Genomic DNA, 16305 nt, shown 5'->3' on the forward strand with positions numbered 1-16305 from the left:
CCAGATGATATGGTGATTAATTTAACCGACCATCGTTTATCACCGGCTCACCGTTCTTTATTATCCAAAGGTTTGAATTTTTGCCTTCCCAGGGACTTTGATTTTGTGGACTTTAAGATCGACCTTTTTAAGGCAGTCAGAAAAATACATCTGCACAAATCTTTTTTTTAAAAACCTGACCATGCCGCACCTGATGTGGTTAGCCCGTGCACTGTGGGTCCATTGGGTTTTCTTGCGGACTCCAGTGCATTTGCAACCGTCAGGGAAGATGCGGCTTTATTAACAGCATGAATTTGGGTCGAGCCTCTTTGGTGATGTGACACGTTGCTGTGCAGCATTTCCCAACCGCAAGCTGAAAACATACCCCCTGCAGCAAGAAAAAAGAAGACCCATCAATGCACAATTCTCCTAGAGACGGCAGATCAACAGGATGGAATCCATTCTGATGTAGCTTCCTAACAAAATCATGCAGTGCCGGGATAATCAAGCATCTGCCATAGGATTACAATGTAAATTCTACAAGAGTAGGAAAGTGGGGCTCGCAGTGATTACATCGACGACATCAATCATAATGATCAGACTTGTCAAAAAAATTGGATCAGGAGGGTTAAAAAAGCTTTTAAAGTCTCAAGGATCAGGTCTTCAACACCTCTTAAAGTGGTTAAATGTTTCCACTTAGCCCATGTTATAAAGCATCTGCGCGAATAGAAAAATGTAATATGAATACATTTGTAAATACCTTAAATTACCAAATTACACTCACTTTGTCTAGGGAAGTAAAAATGTCCGCTGTCATGTGACACCTATTGTGAGCATGTGCAGTAGGAAGGTCCGCTGCTGTGACCTAAAGCTAACTTATAGACCAGCCATCTACAGGTCACAGCAGCTAAGATGCAGTGATTACCTCCTTATAAGAAACGAATGTGACTTTCTAATTAAAAATATTTCTGCCGTATAACACAGCCGAGTGCTATCCGAGTTTTAACAGATAGCACTAGGACCAATGTTATACTATGGGGCAGTGCAGATCAGCGATTCGGCATATATAAGCAAATTTGACACCCGTTACAGGTAGCTTATGACTCCAGGGGTGCGGTTTACAGAACAAGAGGAAAGGAGCTATTACATTTTATATATTTAATCCAGAAAGGTGCGAAGTGTTTATAAAAAATACACAAAGATGATATAAAAGTAGAACAAAACAATAGGGTATATACAATCACACGAAATAAAAGGAATAACAAAAGAAAATTACTAAACCTAGTGTCACGGAAATGGCTCAGAACTTAGCGGAGGGAGATACTCCTTAGGAAAATGGACAGAATCCACAGCAAGCTGTACCTTCCTCATATGTAGGATGGTTGTGGGATGTACTAGGTCTGTTCGAATTTTATGAGATCCCTAACTTCTAGAATATTTTTGTACCTGGGGGTCCTAGGAGGTAGAAATTGTCATCATGTTTCCTATTGCAATTTTACCATTCTATAGATATGAAATATGGCATGGATTGCATCATCCATCAGAACAATATTAAGTTGAAGGGTTTAGAGCGGCCATATGGTAATGTGAGCGAATGTGTTATGTTTATCCCCTTACTGCGGCACCAAAATGTATTTCCCATAAATATTAGATTGATTCAAACTGCAATATTCCTCACTGACCACTTGCTCCAAAGTATTTCAGACAAGCACTTTGAACAGAGGAAGCTCTTGCCTCATATTTGTACTTCTCCACCTCTGAGTAAACAAATCCTTGTTCTAGTGACTGGTTCTCAGAGCAGATCTCTGCTGTAATTACCTGGTTGTTGCAGGAGGTCCCAACTTCAATGTAGGTTCAAGTGTCCGCTCTTTCTCACTTCCCCAGCTATAATAATCCCATATCTTCAATGTCAGGTCCTACTTCATTGGAAGTTGAAGTGTCAGCTCTTCCTCACTTCCCCAGTTACATTTAATCCGATATGTTCAATGTGAGGGGGGTACGTCCCCTCTCCGGAGATGTCTTTTTGGATTTTAATTTTGACAAATAAGCGTTCTGGATTCGTGGGAAAGTCAGCAAATCCAACGAGCCTTGCCAAAGTCTACTGGCAGTAAGATATTCCAGAAGGTTTATTGTATGAAAATAGGCAAAGAGGTATGGAGGGACATAGTGCAGCAACAGAGGGTGAAGAAGTATAATTTATAACTAGACCCTAGATTCTGGTGTTCCAAAGAACCCTCTGTCAGATATAAAAATACAAGCTTATACCTGCTATATGGTAGGTGGAGGTTCAGTTGCAAAGTCAGCATTGGAGCCCAAGAGCTATGAAAGGGATTTATCACTTGCCACAGATAAATATTTTTCCCCCTGATGTAAATGCTGCTGTTTTCCAGAATACGGCTTTGTTTTTCGTTTGTTCCTGCGATATTGCTCTCTCTACTCCCTATATATTAACAGGCTTGTAAGCCAAGTGGGTGTAGGCATCAGCTCTTCTTTGTGAGTGCATTCCTGAAGATCACACCCACTTGTAACAAGACTAGATTTATATACAGGAAAGATAGGGCCAATACTCAGGAACGGTGAGGAGCAGGATCAAAAGAAAAACAGCTGACACGAGACACCAGGTCGAGTCCCATTACAGTCTACAGCCAGACTTGAAATCTCTTCTAGTAAGTGTCGTAGCTGCTTTTTGTTCTGACTAAGTGTGACGCTCATGAGCAAACTACGTCCGAGAGTGGACCCTCTGGGTCACGGATCTGGAGCCCCTGGGCCGAGCACGCCAGGTGATGACCAACCCCTATACAGGGATCGTTAGGGGCAAGACCACAGGGGTCAGAACCGCGACAGCCGGTACCAAAAGGGACGGCTCAGGGAGAAGCCAGGCTCGAGGCAGGACAAGGAACTACGGACTAAGACGAGAGTACCTAGGTGGGAGTATCAGTGGAGGGGAAACCCAGCAGAAAAGCCCATGGGGCGACGAGGCGAGGAACAGCGGGGAGACGGACAGACGAGGAACCTTAGGAGGAGTTAAGCAAGAGTGTCTGGGCTGGAGTATACAGGGAGAGCTGGAGGACAGGAAACAGACTGGGGAAGAATACCAGCAGGCAGGGACAGACAGAGAAGACGGAACGGACCAGGGAAAACGAGGCTAGGAAGAAGAACGGACACAACACAGAATAGGTGCTGCGATGAGCACCAAGAAGTAGCACAAGGAAATAGGAGTGCGGCCAGAACGGTGCGGGAGATCCACACAATCACCAGGCGCCCTCCTCCTAGTGAGGACGCCTGAAGTACCTGAGCGCCCGGAAGAGCTCCTCAAGCCCGGCCCCTCAGCGCCGCCCACGGCCAGACGCCACGGACGGGCGCGTGCCCGCAACCTAGGGCCGGTGCGTGCAGCAGGAGGAGGGAAGGCAGGATGGTGGCACGCAGGTGAGGAGAGGCTGCGGCGGCAACCGCCGCTGATGGGGCATCGGCGGGCACGACCGCCGATGTCACAGTACCCCCCTCCTTACACCCTTCCCTTCTGAGATTGGCCAGAAATTTTTTCAGAATAAGAGGAGTATTGACATTCCCTCGAGGCTCCCAGGACCTCTCCTCGGGACCAAAACCTCTCCAATCGATAAGAAAAAAAGTTTTTCCCGTGACTTTTTTCATGGCCAAAATGTCCTTTACTTCAAAAACGTCATCCGAACCCCTTGGCGAAGGAGGGGAAATGGAAACTGGTTGGAACCGATTGAGAACCACAGGTTTCAGGAGTGAGACATGGAAGGCGTTAGGGACCCGAAGCGAAGCAGGCAACCTCAGTTTATAAGCCACCTCATTAGTGCGTCTAAGCACTTCAAAAGGTCCGATGTATCGGGGACTGAACTTGTAAGATGGAAACTTCAGGTGGATATGCTTAGTCGAAAGCCAGACTTTGTCGCCAGGATGATATGGGGGAAGATCCTTCCGTCTCTTGTCCGCATGTTTCTTAATTCGGTTACTGGCCTTCTCGAGCGCCTCCCTGGTCACCCTCCAGATTTGCGAAAACTCCTTGGCACGAGTATCTGCTGCAGGAACTCCTGACGAAGTGGAATAGGGCAGCGGAATACCAGGATTTTGTCCTGTTACCACAAGGAACGGTGACTTGGTGGTAGATTCGCTGGAATGATTATTATGCGCGAATTCTGCCCAAGGTAGAAGAGAGACCCAATTGTCCTGATGGGCGTTGGAAAAGTGACGTAAGAAGGCTGTCAAAACTTGATTTATCCGCTCCACCTGCCCGTTGGTCAGAGGATGATACGCCGAGGAGAAGAGAGACGTGCCCATATGCCGACAGAGAGCCCTCCTGAATCGAGAGGTAAACTGGACCCCCCAGTCGGACACGATCCACTGAGGAAGGCAATGCAGCCTGAAGATCTGGTGGATGAAGACCTCGGCCAACCTCGGGGCGGACGGCAGTCCAGGCAAAGGAATGAAATGAGCCATCTTAGAGAAGCGATCTGCCACGACTAAGATGGTAGTACATCCAGCTGAGCGGGGCAAATCAGTCACGAAATCCATGGCGATTTGCTACCAAGGAGCTTCCGGAACAGGTAACGGATGAAGTAGGCCGGAAGGTAAGGTCCTAGCAACTTTGTTCTGAGCACAGGTCGTGCAAGAGGCTACATAGTCCATCACGTCTTGGCGAAGGGAGGGCTACCAGTGGTAACGAGATAGAAGTAAAAGAGTCTTCTTAGTCCCAACATGCCCTGCGACCTTGGAGGAATGCCCCCAGTGTAGCACCTCCGAACGCTTGTTCTGGGGAACGAAGGTTTTGCCTGGCGGCGGCGAAGAGAAACTCACTGGTGCCACGGTGATAACTTTAGCAGGCTCGATAATATACGAGGGGTCCTCATCTCCCTCCGGTGACTGCAAAGACCTGGAAAGTGCATCCGCTTTGATGTTCTTATTGCCAGGCCGGAAGTGGAGCTTAAAATCAAAACGAGAAAAATACAGAGCCCATCTGGCCTGTCTGGAATTGAGTCTTTGAGCAGACTGCAAATAGGCCAAATTCTTATGGTCCGTGAAGATAGTAAAGGGATGTACTGCCCCTTCAAGCAGGTATCGCCACTCCTCCAGGGCTATCTTAATGGCTAGCAATTCTCGGTCTCCAATGGAGTAATTGCACTCCGCAGGTGAAAAGGACTTAGAAAAATACCCGCAGGGAACCAGACGTCCAGATGGAGCCTGCTGGGAAAGAACAGTCCCGGCTCCGGTGGAGGAGGCATCCACCTCTAGGACAAAGGACCTACTGTCTACTGGGCGATGTAAGATTGGGGCTGTTGCAAAAGAGTGTTTCAGAGCAAGGAAGGTGTCCTCAGCTTCGGGAGACCAGCTGTTTGCCCTAGTCCCTTTACGGGTCAGGGCCGTGATGGGCTTGATTACTGTAGAAAAATGAGGCACAAATTGTCGGTAATAGTTAGCGAATCCAAGGAAACGCTGGATGGCCTTTACACCCAGGGGCCGAGGCCACTTGAGTACTGCAGAGAGTTTCTCTGAATCCATCTTCAGACCGGAATCAGTGATGATATAACCCAAGAAGGGTAACGACGTTTGCTCAAAGAGACACTTTTCAATTTTGGCGTAGAGATGATTCTCTCGAAGGCGATGTAGGACCATGCGTACGCTTCTCCGATGGGAGGACAGATCGGTCGAGAAGATGAGAATATCATCTAAGTACACCACCACGCAGGAATAGAGTAGATCTCTGAACACCTCGTTAACAAACTCCTGAAATACTGCCGGAGCATTGCAGAGACCGAACGGCATGACTAGATACTCATAATGTCCATCACGGGTATTGAAGGCCATCTTCCACTCATCCCCGGCGCGGATCCGGATCAGATTGTAGGCTCCCCGCAGATCCAACTTCGTGAAGATCCGAACCCCTCTCAACCGGTCGAAGAGTTTTGGAATCAGCGGGAGTGGATACCGATTCTTGACGGTGATGTTGTTCAGACCCCGGTAGTCAATACATGGTCGTAGTGAACCGTCTTTCTTCCGGACAAAGAAAAAACCTGCGCCTGCAGGGGATGAGGATTTCCGGATGAACCCCTTGGTCAGGTTTTCCTTTATGTATTCAGTCATGGCCGTGGTCTCTGCTGGGGACAGAGGATAGGTTCTCCCTCTGGGAGGGGAGGCTCCGGGGATCAGGTCGATAGGGCAGTCGTAGGACCGGTGCGGCGGCAAGGAATCCACTTCCTTCTTGCTGAAAACATCTACTTATGCGTGGTAGGGTGCGGGGAGGCCCGGAATATCGACTGGCCTAGACAGGGAGCTGGGGCGAACCAGAGCCTGCAGACAGTGTTCTTGACAGGAGTAACCCCAACGCAAAATCTCTCCTGAACGCCAGTCGACAACTGGCTCGTGGCGTCTGAGCCAGGGCAATCCTAGGAGAACAGCATGGGACAATCAAGGCAGGACGTAAAAGGCTATTTTCTCACGGTGGAGTGCCCCAATTTGAAGAACTACTTCGGCGGTGACAGTGGTGACGAGCTCGGGTAGAGGTTTGCCATCGACGGAGGTAATCGCACGCGGGTCTCTTAGGGTGACCACCGGGATCTGAAGTTCATCGACCTCTTCTTGACTAATGAAATTACCGGCTGCGCCCGAGTCCACATACGCCTCCACAGATCTACGCCCCCGACCTGCTAAAATCAAAGCTGAAAGGGTAAGGGGCAGAGAGGAATTATGATCACCTAGGAGGTCCTCTCTTACCTGACCTAGGTGGAGGCATTTCCCGGTTTCTCAGGACAGGTACGCACGAAGTGGTTGGCTCCACCGCAGTACAGACAGAGACCATTAGTCATCCTCTCCCTGCATCGCTGCTCTGACAGCCTGATACGATCTATCTGCATGGGCTCGGGAGCGGTGCTAATAGGGGATGCAGAGGAATGCAGAAAAGGAGCCTGATACAGCCTGAAGGGTCTTTTCTCCCTAGCCGACTCTCGAGCGCGTTCCAAAAACCGCAGATCTATATGGGTGGCCAGGGAAATGAGATCTTCCAGGTTTGTGGGAGTGTCTCGCCCGGCCAGCTCGTCCTTGATCTTACTTGAGAGACCCCTCCAAAAGGCACCCACAAGAGCCTCGTTATTCCAGCCCAGCTCCGAAGACAGGGTGCGAAAGCGGATGGCGTATTGTCCTACAGTAAGGGAGCCCTGGCGGAGATTAAAAAGAGCCTCAGTAGTGGACGCCAAGCGACCAGGCTCATCAAACACCTTGCGGAATACTTCCAGAAAATTTTGGATACTGGAAACTACCGGGTCATCTCTCTCCCACAAAGGATTTACCCAAGCCAGAGCCTCGCCCTCAAGATGGGACACTATGAACGCCACCTTGGCACGGTCAGCGGGATACTGCTGCGGCACCAGCTCAAAGTGCAATCTGCACTGATTTAGAAAACCCCGACATAGCTTAGGATCCCCGCTATAACTGGGAGGCTTTCCCGAGGAAGGGCTGAAGCGGCTGCAGAGGACTGCAGAGCAAGCATTCGATCGTCAACGGACGCCATGTACCCCAGGATGTGGGACTGATCATCGTGCTGCTGCGCGATCTCCTGCTGGAGACCGGATAAGAGGGGAGCATGCCCTGGGTCAGAGGTCTGTAGGGCGGAGAGCCGGGTGTCCATCGATTTCATGAAGGACATTATCCGGGTCTGGTTTTCACATAAAAAAAGCAGTTCCTTCTGCGTAGCAGCCGCGGCACCGGCGGGGTCCATGGCCTGGTGATACTGTGACGCTCAGGAGCAAACTACGTCCGAGAGTGGACCCTCTGGGTCGCGGATCCGGAGGCCCTGGGTCGAGCACGCCAGGTGATAACCAACCCCTATACAGGGATCGTTAGGGGCAAGATCACAGGGGTCAGAACCGCGACAGCCGGTACCAAGAGGGACGGCTCAGGGAGAAGCCAGGCTCGAGGCAGGACAAGGAACTACGGACTAAGACGAGAGTACCTAGGTGAGAGTATCAGAGGAGGGGGAACCTAGCAGAAAAGCCCGTGGGGTGACGGGGCGAGGAACAGCGGGGAGACAGACAGACGAGGAACCCTAGGAGGAGTTAAGCAAGAGTGTCCGGGCTGGAGTAGACAGGGAGAGCTGGAGGACAGGAAATAGACCGGGGAAGAATACCAGCAGGCAGGGACAGACAGGGAAGACGGAACGGACCAGGGGAAACGAGGCTAGGAAGAGGAACGGACACAACACAGAATAGGTGCTGCGACGAGCACCAAGAAGTAGCACAAGGAAATAGGAGTGCAGCCAGAACGGTGCGGGAGATCCACACAAGGGACGGAGGACGCCTGAAGTTCCTGAGCGCCCAGAAGAGCTCCTCAAGCCCGGCCCCTCAGAGCCGCCCACTGCCAGACGCCGAGGACGGACGGGCGCGCGCCCGCAAACTAGGGCCGGTGCGTGCAGCAGGAGGATGGAAGGCAGGTCAGGCATGCGCACGGACGGTGGCACGCAGGTGAGGAGAGGCTGCGGCGGCTGCCACCGCTGTTGGGGCATCGGCGGGCACGACTGCCGATGTCAAACTAAGCGTCAGCTATGCCAGTTCACCAGTGAGTCCGAATTATGAGGTTTCGCCCTTCTGTTCACAAGCGCTTGGAGACAAAGAGACTCAACATACACGAGCTGTGGTCAAATCACTTTATCTGACGTAATGAAATATAAGGCAATATTTTATACCATTTACAGCAAATGTAATTCTATAGAGCTCATGTAGCCCCCACCATCACCTTCAGAATTATATCATGTTTACAATGTGTCCAGAACATGCTGTAATTGACTATGGAGAACAAATATGATAACAAGTAAACTGTGTTCCAAATTATTATGCAAAAAGAGTTTAGGAGTGATAAGATTAGAATTTTTTTGTTTGTCATTTAAACTCATTGATGGTGATGTGTGTCAGGGCTCTTTATAACACTGAAAGCAATTGCAGATACCTGTGCAAATTAGTTTGACAGGTGTGTCCAAATAAAGAGAAGACTACTTAAGAAGGCTGTTCCACATTATTAAGCAGCCTACATTTTTTGCCAAAATGGGAAAGAAAAAGGATGTGTCGGCTGCTGAGAAGCAACAAATTGTGGAGTATTTAGGTCAAGGCATGACTACAATCAACATTGCCAAGACACTTCATCGTGATCATCGCACAATCAAGAAGTATGTAGCTGATTCCCAGCACACACGTGTGCGTGCTGATAAGGAAAAATTGAGGACTCTTTCCAACAGGCAATTGCGTCAGGTTAAAAGAGCAGCTGCAAAAATGCCTTGTCATAGCAGCAGACAAGTTTTTGAAGCTGCTGGTGCCTCCAACGTCCCCCGAACAACAAGATGCAGGGTCCTTCAGAGGTTTAACATATCTTCATCTCTGGCTGCTATGGGCATAAAAGAGAACAAACTTATGGTGTGGCCACCATCTTCCCCTGACCTCAACCCCATTGAGAACCTCTGGAGCATCATCAAAAGGAGTGTCTATGATGGCAGGAGGCAGTTCACATCTAAGCAACAGCTCTGGGAGGGTATTCTGTCCACATGCAAAACAATTGAAGCACAAACCATCCAAAAACTGACAAATTCAATGGACGAGAGAGTTCAGAAGCTTCTTTTGAACAAGGGGTCCTATGTGCAAATGTAACATCATCTAGAATAACGTTTTGACTTGAAAACTGTTTGATTTCATTTTGTAATAAGCTGATAATGCTTATCATTTCACAATTGACCATTTTTTTGTTCAAAATAAAAATAAAAAGGTTGAAAACTCTGCTGTGCATAATAATTTGGAACAAGCATTTTGAGTATTTCTTATTTTAAAAAATATACTGTTTTTATAGGCAGTTTGTTCAAAAACATTGCAATTATACTAGAATATTAGATGACTGGAAAATAACAATGACTGCAATTCATATAGGTAATTTAGAGAAAATATGAGGAAATATTTTTTGCATAATAATTTGGAGCACAGTGTATAGCTTCCTTGAGAACAGAGACTAATAGTCTACATGAGAATAGTTCTAGCAATAATAAGGCAGAAGGCATTAGAAGTCTTAAAGGCAATTAAAGGGATATAAAAGCAAACCATTAACTCTTCTATATCATAAGTGAAGAAGGAAGCCATAGGGGAACTTTTCCAAGGTTAGTGGGAGAGAATTGCATTTGCATGTATTACCATATGGATTTTCTCGCAGTTTTTTCAGATCTAGTGATACAAGTGTGAACAAAGCCCAACTATTCTGGACAGAATAGATAATAGGCTCATCAATAGCATTTTTCCTTGTCCATCCGGCAACGTTGTTGTGGTCCACATGCCGCAGCACTCCTCCTCCATACACAGAGCAGGAACTGCTGGTTAAATACAACACTGTTGTGAGTTCATTCTCCCCTTCACCTTTGATGTCTGATGAACTCCCTCTGCTGGTGAAGAGAGGTAGTGAAATTGATTGGGATGGGAAGAACCTGTCATCTGAACAGGCGGAGTGTGATTGGACATCTGGAGTTTCTGAGTGGATATAAGGCAGCCGACGCCTTGCAGGGTGGCTGGTGATCCTTTCTGCTCTGAGCTCTTGCATCCAGCTTGGTTCCTGTCTACTAAAAGCTAAGTTTTTGCCCTGCTGTTGTTCCATGCGATTTTGTCTGGTTTGCTTGGTGTTTGTATTCAGCCAGTCCTGGTTGGGACTGGCTGAATTCCATTTTGGTCTCTGATCAGTTGATCTCTTTGCTCTGTTTTCAGAATATACCTGAGTGCTGATATAGTGATTTTGAAGTCTAGCGACTTCAGGGCCTTTTTCCCTATCTGACGGTTGGGACATTTTTGGTAGGGTTTTTTGCGGATTGCAGCCAGCATCTTTTCTGTCCTGTCCTATGTAGTTAGTTGGGCCCCATCGTTTGCTTAGCCTGTCTTTCTGTCTGTGTTTGTGTTTTCATCTGTTTTTCACCGACAATACATGTTGGGGGCTGCCTATTGCTTTGGGGTCTGCTCTGGGGCAGTTTAGATTTCCCCTTTCCTTCTTTAGGCTTATTTAGTTCTCCGGCTGTGACGAGGGGTCTAGGGCACCGTAGGAACCCCCCAAGGCTACTGTTAGTTGTGGTGTATAGGATCAGGGGTCTGCAATCCGATAGCTACCAACCTCTCCGGTCTTCTGGACTTAGCTTGTATTTTTGTTTTCTCCTCCGGTGACTCATTCATAACAGAATCACCAGCCATACCGCAGGTTCTAGGGTGCTCAATAGCAGGAGAGAATTGTAAAAAAAAAAAAAGAAAGAAAAAAGTGTCAGAATTTTTTTTTTTGTGTATATTTTTTCTCTATTTCTCTGAGGCCGTAGGGGGAATTTTTTCTCAATGGAGATTAAGCAATTGTCTGATCATGTGGATCAGCTTACTGCTGAAGTGTGGGGAATTTCCGCCTATCTTGCTCATTCACATGCTGCTGAACCAAAGAACCCTACTCCTGATGTATTTTTTGGGGATCGGTCTAAATTTCTGAATTTTAAGAATAATTGTAAATTATTTTTTGCCTTGAAGCCTAACTCATCGGAGAGCTCCGCGCAGCAGGTTAAAATTGTCATCTCTTTGCTGCGCGGCGATCCCCAGGATTGGGCGTTTTCTTTGAAACCTGATGATCCTATTCTGACTGATGTGAACGCATTTTTTCAGGCCTTGGGGTTGTTGTATGATGAACCTAATGCTATTGATCAGGCTGAAAAGGCCCTGTTGGCATTGAGCCAGTGTCAGGATTCTGCAGAGTTGTACTGTCAAAAATTCTGAAAGTGGGCGATCCTTACTACCTGGAATGATGGTGCCTTGGCAGCTCTCTTTCGGAAGGGTTTGTCAGAAACCATAAAAGATACTATGGTGGGATTTCCTGTTCCCTCTGGTCTTGACGATTCTATGTCTTTAGCCATTCAGGTTGATCGGCGCTTGCATGAACGCAAAGCTGCACGAGAGGTGTTGCCACCTGTTGAACAAATGTCTGAACCTATGCAATGTGATTTTTCTGTGGCGATGCCTCTCATATTATTTCTGTCTGCCCTAAACGAGAGAAATGTTTTGCACACACATTTGCTGTGGGTGGTGTTCAACCTAAGTTTCTTCTGGCAATTACTCTGATCTGCTCCCTGTCCACATTTTCCGCTAAGGCTTTTGTGGATTCGGGAGCAGCTCTGTACCTGATGGACTTGGATTTTGCTAAACGTTGTGGGTTTCCTATGACACCTCAGCGGACGCCTATCCCTTTGAGGGGTATTGATGCTACTCCTTTGGCAAAGAATAAACCTCAGTTTTGGACCCAGGTGGTAATGCGGGTCGCCCCAGACCATCAAGAAAATTGCAGATTTTTGGTGTTGCATAATTTGCATGATACCATCGTTCTGGGGTTTCCCTGGTTGCAAATCCATAATCCAGTTTTGGATTGGAAATCTGTGTCTGTGGTAAGTTGGGGTTGTCGGTGTGCCCTTAGTGACGCTCCTATTTTCTCCATCTCTCCCCAGTCGCATGATGTTCCTGACTATTTGGCTGATTTTTATGATGTATTTAGTGGGAATGAGTCTGCGTCTTTGCCTCCTCATAGGAGTTATGACTGTGCAATTGAGCTGAGCCCTGGGTCGACTTTTCAATTTATCTGTACCTGAGCACGAGGCTATGTGATCCTATATTAAGGAGTCGTTTGAGAAGGGTCGTATTAGACCATCCTCTTCACCCTTAGGTGCTGGGGGGTTTTTTGTGGCCAAGAAAGATGGTTCATTAAGGCCTTGTATTGACTACCGTTCCCTCAACAAAATTACTGTTAAATATCAGTATCTGTTACCCCTGATTTCTGATCTATTCTCCAGAGTTAAAGGTGCTTGCTGGTTTACCAAGCATGCCCTCAGGGGGGCGTATAATCTTATGCGCATTAAGCAGGGGGATGAATGGAAGACGGCGTTTAATACTCCGGAGGGACATTTTGAGTACCTGGTGATGCCTTTTGGGCTCACTAAGGCACCTTCTTTCTTCCAGTGCTTCATGAGTGATATTTTCCGAGACTTTGTGGATACATATTTGATCATCTATCTGGATGATATTTTGATCTTTTCCAAGGATTGGGAGTCTCATGTGGAACATGTTCGGACTGTGTTCCGGATTTTGAGGGAGAATTCCCTGTATGTCAAGGGATCGAAATGCCTTTTTGGTGTACAGAGGATTTCATTTTTGGGATTTATTTTGTCTCCGTCAACTATTGAAATGGACCCGGCCAAGGTACAGGCCATTTATGATTGGGTTCAGCCCACTTCTTTGAAGGCCCTCCAGAAGTTTTTGGGTTTTGCTAATTTTTATCGTAAATTTATAGCTAATTTTTCTGGTATTGCCAAACCATTGACTGATTTGACTAAGAAGGGGGCTGATGTGCTGAATTGGTCTCCGGAGGCTGTTTCTTCTTTTCAGGAGCTGAAGCGAAGGTTCACTTTTGCTCCGGTTTTGCGGCAACCTGATGTCTCACTCCCGTTTCAGGTAGAGGTGGATGCTTCTGAGATTGGAGCAGGAGCTGTTTTGTCCCAAAAAGATCCTGAAACATCTAAAATGAATCCCTGTACTTTCTTTTCCCGAAAGTTCTCCCCATCCGAACGTAACTATGATGTGGGGAATCGGGAACTGTTAGCCATGAAATGGGCATTTGAGGAGTGGAGACATTGGTTGGAGGGAGCTAAACATCAAGTCATGGTCCTTACTGACCACAAGAATTTGATTTACCTGGAGTCGGCCAAACACTTGAATCCTAGACAGGCTAGGTGGGCCTTGTTTTTCACACATTTTGATTTTGTGGTCTCTTTTCTTCCGGGCACTAAGAATGTCAAGGCAGACGCCCTCTCTGGGAGTTTCTTTGCTGATTCTCCTATTGTGACCAAGCCTGCTACCATCTTAGGTGAGGGGGTAGTTCTTTCTGCCATCTCGCCCGATTTGAGACGTGTTCTGGAAGAGTTTCAGGAGGACAAACCTGAGCGTTGTCCCATTGGAAAATTGTATGTTCCTGACTAGAGTTGAGCGACTTGGTTTTTTATGGTCGAGTTTCGTTTCGTGAAACCCGACTTTTCCAAAAGTCGGGTCGAGCAAGATCGGCCGATTATAGGGAAAAGTCGGGGTCGTCCCGAAACACGAAACCCAATGTAAGTCAATGGGGAATAAAAGTCGGCAGTGAGAGGAGGACAGGAAACACACCTACAGTGCTCATTTGAATGCCAAAAGCATCAATTCTTCTTACTTAAGCTTGTCAACCTTAATTAACTTCATAATACAAGTTACGCACTGAAAAATGGGGGTTATTTGGCTAAAGTTGTGGGGGGGCAGGGCTGGCTCCAGGTTTTCATGTGCCCTGGGCGAAAGAGCGCCCCTTTAACACATACCACAACTCATCATGCTCCGATACGGCAGAGAAATAGCGGTATAGTACAATGAAAAATACCTCACTTTTTACATCTCATGACGAGGCCCATCCATTTCTCCATACAGAATCATTGGTCCCATATAATGTTTGAAACAGTATATAATGCGCTCCACATAATGCTACAGTATATGTTGGTCCCCATGGATGAAGCTCCACTGTCTTATGGGCCCAAATAATGCTCCAAACATAATGGGCCCCATTTCTAATGCTCTAGTGTATAATGGGCCCTGTAAATGCTGCTCCAGTGTCTGATGTCCACCTTTGGAATGTTCCAGTGTATGGTGGGCCCCATCTATCATTCTCCAGAGTATAGTGCTCCCCAAAAATTGCTGTCCCAACATTGAAAACAATCAAATAAGTCTCCTCGCTAGGGAATCCCTGTACTAGTCTGGACTCCTCGTCGTCCCCATCTTCCATCTCACTGCACAGTATTTCAACCTTGCAAGTGCTGTGATCCTGAGCAAGCAGGGGGGGCCCACTCGTTGGCGACGGCACTGGCACAGGGCCCCTGATAGTACGGTGGTGTGTCTGATGGCGGGTGGGCCGAACCTGCACTTTCATCTGCAGCTTCCTCTTTGTCACCGTGTAAGATGGAACTGTATATGGGAAGGGTAACCTGAGTTTCATCAGGGTCAGATTCAGGCCGTGTAGCGTGCGAGGGGAATGTAGTGGTCTGGGTCAATGTACCAGCAGATTCATCGAGCAGTGGCTGGGCATCAGTGCACTTGTGTCGCCCCCAGGAGTACGGTCGCCACAGTGGCATTACCTTCCTCCTAGGGAGTGTGATGTCATGCTTGGGAGCAACGAAGGATCTCTCTAGCAGGTTAACTGATTGGGCGGCGTTATTCCCACGAGTCATGACCCTCCAAACAGCGTTCATGAAGGCAAAGTGTTTGTTTTACGTGGGTAGTATGGTTGCAAAGCTGAACCTTAAAGGAATGTCCAGAAGGGCACCACCAGGAGTGGAGCCTACGGCGTAATTTGACTCAACACGGGCAACCTCAACCATGCCAGCTACAGAACAGATGCACACATTGCAAGCTTAATTCCGTTAACGAACGAGACTCCGTCATGCCCCGCGGTCCGAGTCCGGCTTACTAGAGGGACACGTGAGGCTCTGGCACATGAGATTGGCCAATAACTGGTGTGTCATGCCCTTACATGTCCGTGGCTGCATGTGCGCTACACTGAAAAGGCCAGCGTTTGTCGCTTACAGGTGCAGATAACCCGCTGAACAACGTTAGTGATGGGGATCACTGATTACAATTATTACTCGCGAACGATGATTTCCCAGTAAGTGCAGGTCAACCGCAGTTCCGGAATTAGGCCTAACCCTCATTCCTGAAAAAATGAAAAACTTACATGTGCAAACCACAGGTGCTGTAGCTTGCTTAACAGCTCGCCAACCGTTCTCACGCCCAGTATGGATTATACGTGATTGCACAAAGGTGAGAAAGGGTACCGTATCCCCAGATAACATGTATGGATAGCGTACACATTCAAAAGATATGTCTATACATCAGGAGGCAGGCTCAGACGGTGTTAGGCCCAGTATGGCTTGCAAGTGATTGCACAAAGGTGAGAAAGGGTACCGTATCCCCGGATAACATGTATGGATAGCGTACACATTCAAAAGATATGTCTATACATCAGGAGGCAGGCTCAGACGGTGTTAAGCCCAGTATGGCTTGCAAGTTATTGCACAAAGGTGAGAAAGGGTACCGTATCCCCGGATAACATGTATGGATAGCGTACACATTCAAAAGATATGTCTATACATCAGGAGGCAGGCTCAGACGGTGTTAGGCCCAGTATGGCTTGCACGTGATTGCACAAAGGTGAGAAAGGGTACCGTATCCCCGGATAACATGTATGGATAGCGTACACATTCAAAAG

This window comes from Dendrobates tinctorius, unplaced genomic scaffold (genome assembly GCF_039654945.1).
Source record: "Dendrobates tinctorius isolate UK_male_01 unplaced genomic scaffold, ASM3965494v1 ptg000001l, whole genome shotgun sequence".
In the NCBI taxonomy this organism is placed as follows: Eukaryota; Metazoa; Chordata; class Amphibia; order Anura; family Dendrobatidae; genus Dendrobates; species Dendrobates tinctorius.